The sequence below is a fragment of the Lepidochelys olivacea genome, assembly GCF_965140295.1.
Source record: "Lepidochelys olivacea isolate rLepOli2 genome assembly, chromosome: 3".
Lineage (NCBI taxonomy): Eukaryota > Metazoa > Chordata > Testudines > Cheloniidae > Lepidochelys > Lepidochelys olivacea.
Genome location: NC_140413.1, coordinates 46,074,716 through 46,084,680, shown reverse-complemented (window position 1 = coordinate 46,084,680; position 9,965 = coordinate 46,074,716). Strand labels below are relative to the sequence as shown.

The 9,965-nt window shown below is 43.3% G+C and overlaps 1 protein-coding gene across 1 annotated transcript in view; it reads left to right on the top strand.

Annotated features, from left to right (window-relative positions):
• Positions 1-219: 219 nt before the first annotated feature.
• Positions 220-9,965, top strand: part of ELOVL5 (ELOVL fatty acid elongase 5) — a 56,841-nt gene continuing 47,095 nt past the window's right edge. The window contains exon 1 of the mRNA XM_084625072.1: positions 220-434. The gene's annotated coding sequence lies outside the window, so the exon portion shown is untranslated. The remainder of the gene's footprint in view (positions 435-9,965) is intronic.

The following is a 9,965-nucleotide window of genomic DNA, read 5'->3' as shown; positions in this document are numbered from 1 at the left end:
GCGCCGCTGCTCCGCCGGATCGCACTTTGCCCACCAGCAGGCGCGTCTCCGCCATTCGCTCCCAGGCTCCGCTGCCACCCAGCCTCGCCCCCTTCTCCCCGCCCCGTCTCTTCCTGTCCCCGTGGGGCTCCCGAGTCCCGAACGTTCCATCGTCCCTGGATTGGCCCTGGCGATCATGACGTCATAGCGCCCCCCTTTCCAGACCGCTTCTCATTTGTCCCCAGCACCATTGTTACGTCACAATCAGCCCACGATTTACTCAGGGGACCGCACTTCCCCTTCTTCCCCCCGCCTTCCTCCGCGCGGCGCCCGGCCCGGCCCTTCCCTCCCCGCCTCTGCAGCGTGACAGCGCCGGCCGGCAGCCGCTACCTCGCCGCCTCCCTCCTCCAGCGCTAGCTGCCGCCGCCCGAAGCTGCTCGCGGAGTGAGGAGAAGGTAAAAGTCCTGCCGGGCAAACTTCCCCAGAGCCTCCGGGCAGGGCGCCTGCCGCCCCTCCAGGCGGCCCGGCAACTTGTGCTGCCCCGCCCGGCCCGCGGAGCGGCGGCTCTCGTGGGGTGGCGGCGGCGAGCTGGGCCCCCGCAGCAGCCTGTGGGAGCCGCGGCTGGTGGTTAGGGTGGGCGCCGCTGACAGACGGTGCGGGCTGGAGGAAGCGGCGGCGGCCGGATGGTGGAGGGAGCCTGGCGCTGTTTCCAGGCAGCGTTCATGCGACCGTGCGGTTGCACGCAGTAAATAAATAAATACCTAAAATAAAAATCAGAACATGAGAGGGCGCGCGGTGCATCCGCCGCGCATCTCTGGGCTGGCCGGCGGGGCGGTGCTGCGTCCAGGCCTGGGGGGGCTGGAGCGTACTGCCGGGAGCTAGCGCTGTTTCCTGTGGGGAAGAGTGGTGGGGAGCAGCCGGAGCTTTTTCGATGGCCGGGAGAGACGCAACAAGTGGTGCCTCTGGTGTGCTGCTGCTTGCGGGAATTTGCCACTCCCATGCTCGTGGCCAGGTACCGCGTCTGCACCGAGAGCTACTTCGGACTCCTCCCCAGCGCCCTGCTCCCGCTAGCTGAGGGGATCGCGACCATTTCCTAGTTCCGGAGGGCAGCCGTGGTCTTGGGGCTGGGTGCCCGGAGTTCTGGCTTTTCGGCTGACTGGCTGCGTGGCCTCTAGTTAGCCCCGGAACCTCCGTGGGTCTTGGGTTTAAATCCCCGCTGTAGCATGGGGGTTAGAACCCGCACCTCCTTCCCAAAGATATAAGGAACGCTTGCAAAACATGCTGAGATCCTCAAACGGACGGAGCTGCGAAAGTGCAAAGTGGTGTATCATGCTGGTGGATAAACTGAACATGCCAGATTGACTATTACTGGGGATTTATTCCTGATCTACAGTATATTGCCATATGAATGGAAAATGTGTTGGTTTGGTAATGTCTGAAGGTTTTTTTATTTTATGGAATGTAATTAAGTGAAAGCAAATGGGGGGGGGGGGGAGAGCACAGACCTTCCCTTCAAGCTTTTTCTTGAGTACAACCACTCAAGAGTGTGATGCAATTTCTCATTGCCATGACTACTGCATCCTCTTTAACTTCAGCAGCAGCTGACTTTCTCCTTTTGCTTACTTGACGCATAAGTAGAGAAAGAGGGAATATAGAATGGAAAGCAGGGAAGAAGTGTTCCCGGAAGTCAAGGTGTTAATCATAAGGGAATTGTAATCATTTGTAAAATATCCCCAAAGGTGCCCCTGAAAGAGTTAGATAAACTGCTCCTGAGGGAGGGCTAAATCCCATTATGGAGTAAGAAGATTTCTGCGGCGTTTCCCCCTCATGTGATCAAATACCATATGGATTAGTATTCTGATGGAAAGAAACAAATTCCAGATTGAACATGTTCAGTGAATAAGAACAACAGGCAGATTTTGATTTTAAGGAAGCTCCACAGGGCATTAGTATCAGATGAGGAGGAGTTCCGTAGAGGTGACTGGATATGAACAGTATTTTGGCAATCTAAATTTAGAGCTGGTGGGGAATGTTTTGATTAAATGTTTTTCTGCCACAAAATTCCAATTATTCAAAACTGAAACTTTCGGTGGAAATAAATCCATTTCTGTGAGAATTTCATTGGGAAGGTTTCTTCAGTCTAGAATGGAATTTTTGGTCAAAACAAGAGAGAGACACTAGATAAGCTCAGTAGTTAGGGCACTCATCTGAGATGTGGGAGACTAGTCCTTGCTCTGAATCAGGCAGAACAGGGACTTACTAAATATTTTTTAGGCCAGACAGCAAATCAGGTAGAGCAGAGATTTGAACGGGGGTCTGCCACATCCTAGGTGACTGCCCTGACCACTGGCTATTCTGTGTATGGGTGTGTAAGAGAGAGATCTTGGTTTTTCATGGAAAAAATTCAAACGGCCTTTATTTCATTCTGTATTAGAATTAAAACAATTTCTGAAACCTGAATTTTTTTGCAAACAGGAAATCTCATTTTCTGGCCAGCCCTAAACTACATATACTTTAAAAAGGGAACAATAAATACAGAATTTTCCCCTTAAATTCATGGGGGGGGGGGGCGGGGTGGCAAGCCATTATATTCCATTTATGCAAAGCCATAGAGGTATGCAATTCTTTTAAAAATGTGAGAAGACTAGGTATCCTGAATAATTTATTAATCCTTGTGTTACTTAACTAATTTAGATTTTAATCAGGTGAAAGAGGAGACAGGATAGTCTCGATGACTGAAAGGCATTGGTGTTGGGGCATTTTTAAAAAATATAGACATAATGCTTAAGGTATTGTATATTGTATTTTAGGGAGAGGAAAGGTTGTCAGCAAAACTACACATTAAAGCTTTGTGGAAGCCAGCTAACTAGTTCTACTTCTTCTCTAGTTCAGTCCCTCCACCTCCTTCCCTAAACACATTAGTCTTCAGAGCCCCTAATCTGACTTTTAAGTACACCCTACCAGCCTATGTCCATGTTTATATTCTTGAGAGGTTCCATATTGTAGCCAGCGCCCTTTCAACGGTAACTTTGTTGTTGTCAAAAGACACAAGACATATCCTCTCCAGAGGTGAGCATGTTGGCTGCACGGCACTCTCAGCCCAAGGAGCAAGAGACTAGCATAAAGGGCCTAACGAGTTTTGGGAGTGCACAATACAACTATTATGGCTCCCCCATGTCCTAACTGACATCTGTTAGTGGGGGAAAGAGTCAGATGCCTGCCTTTGATCAGCAAAGCATTGATGGCTGCTGGTTAAAGTGCAATGCAGGAGGCTCAACAGGGGTATTATTGATTAGGGAGTGGGGGGAATTGATGCTACTGTAGATAAGGTGCTGGGCTACAGAGTAGGAAGCCACTGAAAATGAATGTATGCTACCTGAAGCACAGTTATGCAGCTGAAGCTAAAAGAAAGTAGGTGTAGCTGTGTGAGGAAATGAGTACTTGTGTTACAGTAACTTTCAACAAGGCTTTGTACTTGTAGTATTTTTTCACAAAACCTTCCACCATCACATTATCACTGGTGGCAGCAACTGTTGGAGTACTAGTGTATTCAGGCCATTGGCAGCTGCTAACATTTTAATCATTTGGTTTACTCTAAGGCTTGTGGACTTGGCCTGGTGGTGGTTTATGGCTACAAAATTTTAATGTAGATTCAAATGCTGTACTGTATAGGTATTGAGTTGCTAGTGTAAACAGGAGACAGGTATTCAGATTTTCATGATGGGGGAGGGGTGGGTAAAACATCTGAGCTTTGTCTGTACTCGTATTTACACTATTGTCCTGCCTCATTGGATCTTGTGTACACTGGTAAACTTCATGGCTACAAGATACCACCGGTGTAGCTTTGCCAATGGTAGTAGTGATGGAAGCTGTAATAGAGACAGGAATCAAGCGTTTACCACTGTCCTCTAAACCTGTTCAGCAGCTACGCCTGGAGTTCTGTAACATGGATGCTAATTTTTCTAAGGTGGACTAAACAAGGTTTGGGTAAGGAGAGATCAGCATCTTTTGATGGGGAATTGGGACAGTTGCCAAATGGGGACTTGTACCTGCCCCGTGTGATGGGAACTGCACCTGTGCTAATAGGATGCAAGCCAGCCACAAATGTCTGAGTATTAGTATTTTTCTGCATCCGATGAAGTGGGCTGTAGCTCACGAAAGCTTATGCTCAATAAATTTGTTAATCTGTAAGGTGCCACAAGTACTCCTTTTCTTTTTGCGAGTATTTTTTTGAAGACTTTTGATGCCATTAAACTACATGGGTTAATCTAGAGGAAATAACTTTCCACCTTTGAAGCATGCCTGAGCCTGATAAAAGGACATTGTAGTTAAATTACCAAGCTTACATTTTAAGATTGTTTTTAGAGGTGAAGACTTCATTACTGGATAACAAGACTCACAGGTCAAGTAAACTGAAACAGAAGCCAAAGTTTGCTTATATAACTGAATTCCTTGAAGGGTACATATTGCTTAACAATACACACTGAAAAACTCAAGGGGTGTCTTTCTAAGTGCCTGTTTAATGTCTTTATTGAAAATGAGTTAATACAAATCTTCTGCATGCCAATGTGCAAGTGTAACTGCAAAAGAGGATAGTAGCAAAAATAACTGATGTGAGTTCTGTTGTGTAAGATTAGGAAGAGACTGACAAATGGACCTTTTGTTCTATTATATAGTGCATGCTGTGTTTTAAAACAGTTACAATATACAAGTGTCATATAAAATGTATTTTATATGTCCCATCTATTGATGTATCAAGTATCTTGCCTGTTACATTGTTTCACTGTTAATACATTGGTGTGGAGAAGTGTAAACAAGGTCGGAGGAGTTCTCATTTCACATACCTGTTCCCTGTTAACATAAGGGTTAGAATCAAATCCATTCAAATAGGAATTTTCCCTTCTCTATCCACTTCTTTTCCTCTCTGACCTTCATTTTATGTCATCTAGATGAGGAATTAAATAGAGATGAAGTGATTAATTGAGTTGAAATATGCAATTATGTCAATTAAGAAATATCTAATTTGATAAGAATCCCAGATGATGGGGCTCCAGACCAGAATATCTTGAAGTGGGTAATCTTTTGTACCTCAGTACTTATGGTTGTTTGGAAATGGGTTGAAGACTCCTGATTTTAAAACTCAGAAGTAGTTTTTTTTAAAGATTTCAAACCTATTTCATGTGCTTGCTGAGGTTCCTAAAGTAAGCATTTTTTTTTTTAAAGTAATGGGAGTTACAATGTTTAGGCCTGGGAAGTTTAAAGTAGTTGGGCTGTGTTCTAAACTGCCTGTTGGCAACCCTCTTGCACTGTAAATACATTTGTTGCCCCTAAATATAGTCCTCTACTGGAGTGATGGGGGCTGAGGTTTTCATCCTCCTGGACTGGACCCCAGCCCATGCAGAAACAGGAAGAGGCTCATTGAGGACTGGGGAGGCCCTGACCAGCCTGAAAAGGAGCAATAGCCTCTGCCTGTCTCCCTGACAGAAGGCTCTTGTATGGGGTGACCACCTTATCAAGCAGAGTGCCCTTACATGGGGAGGGGTTTCTGAGGGATTCTGGTGAAGTGCCGCTGTCCTAGCTGAGACCTCTGTTGGGGTGATGGAATCCCCTATGCTTACACGAAATCTCTGCCACCCAGAAGAGTTAGTGATGGAAGGACCCCTTCACATATGTAGCGCTTTCATGGGGCTCCTAGTGTTCCTAGTTCCACATGATGGTGGCTATTCCTCCACTACCCTAACAGGTGGCAGCCGGGCCCCCTCCTTTCCTATAACGCTGTTGGCAGTGCTGGCGTTGTTTCTTTGTAGATGTACAAAGGTGCTCCATGTGTAATTCCACATTGCCTTTATAGATGGAACACCTGTCTTGAGCTGGTTTGCAAGGCTACCATGCTCCATCAAAGTTCCACTTGATGATGCCGACAAGAAATTGGCAAACTAGGCATATACTTTGATATCTCTCATGCTATGTGCATTAGTAGCATAGTGACACTGAGTAACCGGGTAATCTTACTGATATTGCCTTTGTCCTTCCCCTCTCAACCCTTCTACACTGCTTGTGTTGCCTCCCTTCATTGTTATGTCTGAAATTAGTTTGTGAGCTCTTTGGGGTAGTTTTCCTTTCTGTATTGTAAGGTACTTAGTGTTCTGTGGAGAACACTAAAATATTAATATAGGGGAATGTCATGAAATTGATGATAGTTAGTACTTTTCATCCATAGATCTCAAAATACTTCACATGGTGAGTAAGCATCTGTGAGAGATTGACAATATCCTGAACAAACTGTATGTAATTAAGATAAACGTTATTGAATTAAGTTAACCTGATTGAATTAAGGTTAATACCTTTGGTGTACATTGTATTCAGATGCACTGTGTATGTGTTTATTGAGTAATTGTGTGACTTCCATGAGAAGGGTAAATAGGAGAACAGAAGGGGCAGTCAAGCAAATTCACTCAGGTTGTGAAATCTCCAAAGAAGCCATCCCCATTGAAAAGGTTTGCATATACTAATTGTCTCTGGAAAACCAAATTTTGAACAAAGAAAGGGGGTTTTGGATAAATAGCCTGGTTTGAAAGTGGCTCAGGGAGGCCTGCTTCATGATCAGGACCCGTGGTGCACAGAGGTCCCCAATCCTTTGGGAAAGATTGGAAGAACTTGGCCTACAGAGGTCCCATAAGACGCTGTGCTTGTTCTGAGTGAAATGGTGACGAACTTTTAACAACAAAGAATCCCCCTGGGGTGGGGGTTTGAAGGCCTCTTTGAGCCAGAATCCATGTTAAGGCTGAGGTTAACTGTAGTAAGCTTATTAGCATGCATATAGTTTCTTTTATTGTTTTTGGTGTTCTCTGTAATGCTTTTTACCTTAATAATAAAATATGCTTGCATAGACAAAACTCTGTGGTACTTATAACTGTAGCAATTACACCCGTTAAGTGTCTCTGAAGGAGGAAAGAAGCAGATGCCTTTGGCAACTGGTCTGTGCTGGGAATAACACCGTGAAGGCAGGGAACTGTATAGCTTGGACATTCCCAGTTAGAAGGGAGAGCGATGCGGGTCCCCACACAGAGAGTCAGTGGCTTGGGAGCCAGTGGGTGCCCTTGCTGGACCTTTGAGGGAAACACTGGTACAGTTGCCCTGAACTGTGACAAGATCATCTCCATTTTTGCATGATGATGATCATTGTACAATTGTAAAATATATAATTTGTAGCATGTGATAAATTCCCCTGTTTGCTTCAGGCTTCTCAACTAGCTTCTTGTTGAAAACCTACAAAATCCTTTTACCCTTCAGGTTCTTGCAAACTTTATCAGGTAGAATCCAGCACTTTAGCTCTGGAAATAATTGCCATAATAAAATAACAGTAGTCAATGCCTACATTTAAAAAATAACCAACTATTTATGTTTTCAAAATTTAAAATAGCTTGTTTTGCGTTCAAATCATCTCAATGAGAGTACTTAAAAATGGTTCATCTAAATACTGGACTACTTCAGGAATATGATTAGTGAAATGACATATCCAAGAGGAGGGGAAGGGAGTTGTCTAGATTGCCTCCTCTAAGGTTCACTAGTACTGATCAGTTTAAATGAGATATTTCAGTATTTTTAAATGCACCTAAGATTGTTGATAAAACTTTGTAGCAGCTCCCTATGTTTTCATTCTTACAATAAAATAGATTTCAAGGAAGTGTTTATTTTCAAAGATAAATTGAATAGGCCTTGTGACTTACAGATTTACACAAGTAGAATCTCTCTCTGTTTAATTAGTGAAATTAACTCTCCTAAATACATTCCCTTGGTTTCTCTGATTGTGTGTAAAATAGGAGTTCAAGAACAGACTAGTTCAAAGTAAATGAGTACTGAAAGCTTCTCCAGTGCACTTTGGTGTTTATTAGAGAATTATTTGTATTTTCCTAAGATGGTTAACTTGTATTAAACACACAGCTCCAAGACATTTAGAGAGAAAAACAGCAGTGTAACCGTTTCCCTTACCGGTCCTCCAAGCTTAGCAGATATAGCTATCTAGAATTGCTAACTCCAGTTAAAATTGAATCAGACTGTTTCTCTTGAGCTCAGTATTGCAAGTTAAAACAACAGTCAATCAGTCCGGGCACTGCATCCAGGGATTATATATGCTTTTTACTAAAGCAGAACTTTTACCTCAATGGCTATGCTTCATTAATGGTAGCTACTTCAATGACCCATCATGTTTCTAGTTGGTAGGAATACAAACAACTTGCATGGACTCTAGTTTCTCTGGATTTATTAACCTTTAGTTTAAATTACTACACAAAACACCTGTCCAACAGATGGGATATTTTTTTATGTTGGTTTGGTTTGTGAGGTTGCAGTAAAGCTTGCAGTAAATGAAGCTGGCTTGTTGTTGCTTTTTTGATGTAATGTCAAACTATAGATCAGGAGTCTTAAATTTTTCTTCCCATGATCTAAAATCCAGCCACTTTGTCTCTGTAATCCCCCATCCCAGTACCCTTTGTGCCACTTCTGCAATGATTTAAATGAGGTGCTAATTTTCTTACCTCAAAGGATCTCCTCTCCTCTCCCTTCTGCTCACTACCTTGAGGAGAAAAGTAGCACTCTTCTTCTCTCTGTGGTTTGAAGAATAACTCCTCTTGATCTCTGTCCACAGGGTTAGAACTCCTGTTGTAGAATTAAGGGGATGGACTTCAGCTCAAATGATGCTCTCCTGGCTGTTAAGGAATATATGGCATGGGGGACTAATTTTGTTAGTGTCACAGTTCTTATGCAAAAAGAAAAGGAGAACTTGTGGCACCTTAGAGACTAACCAATTTATTTGAGCATGAGCTTTCGTGAGCTACAGCTCACTTCATCGGATGAAGCTTATGCTCAAATAAATTGGTTAGTCTCTAAGGTGCCCCAAGTTCTCCTTTTCTTTTTGCGAATACAGACTAACACGGCTGCTACTCTGAAATAGTTCTTATGGATATTGCTGATGGTGATGCTTTGAAGGGTTTAAGGCAAACTGGCAAGTACTGAGATGAGGAAGTAAAAATTTAATTTCATACAATGTACAGTATTACTTGGATTTATGCCATTCATGTCAATAAACTATTGATGAGATAAGTGGCTTTCCTTTGCTTCCACTTTAAATGTTATATTTCATATTCCTTATTATATTTAAAGTGTTACAACTGAATCTTTAAGTAGCAGATGTTTACTATGAAAGTCTAATTGTGGTTTGTTTGTTTTTTTCTTGAACCACAGGCTTAGAATGTTTATTCTTTCCTGACCACAAGTGCTGCTTGCTGGCACCAGCTCTGAATTGTTTGCCTCAGACTAGGGCAGCAGGTCTGTCCATCAGTCCATGCTTGTACAATAGCTTTCTAGGTTCTGCTAAGCTTTACATTTGTCATGTGAGGAGCACCGTTAATTGCATCCATAAGTTCTTGATTATAGGAAAGGCAGCTCTGTTTGTTACAGCAATCAGAATTTCCTGTTCACATCAAAAATATATATTTTCTGGACCGGAAACTAACACTGACCAACAAGCCTAGCAACTTTAGGTTTGGGTCCACCATTTTCCTTCTTTGTCACTCTTTAATCACTTCTCTGCCTATAAAAATGTCTAGCCATACGCTTATTTACATGATCTGCTCTAGTGGCTTTAACAGTGTCTTTCATGTTCATTATTTTAATGATAATTCTGATTAAGTTTCTCACTTTTCCTTATTCTTTAAAGCCTGTCTACACAGCAGCTGTAATTACGTTTTGTAATCCATTCATGACATTATAATTTGAACTAGCTACAACAAACAAGGCTGAGCTGTGCCCACACAGCTGCTCTTTTCACAACACAGTCACATTTGTGCAACCATGCCCACCACACTGCCTACTGATGTTTGTGTCCATGCAGTCTCAGAAAATCTGGGCAGCTCTTGTGTAGTCCCTCCACAGGGGAATGTGCATGGGAAATGCACACAGAGAGCAGCACCAGGAGCCCCTGGAGC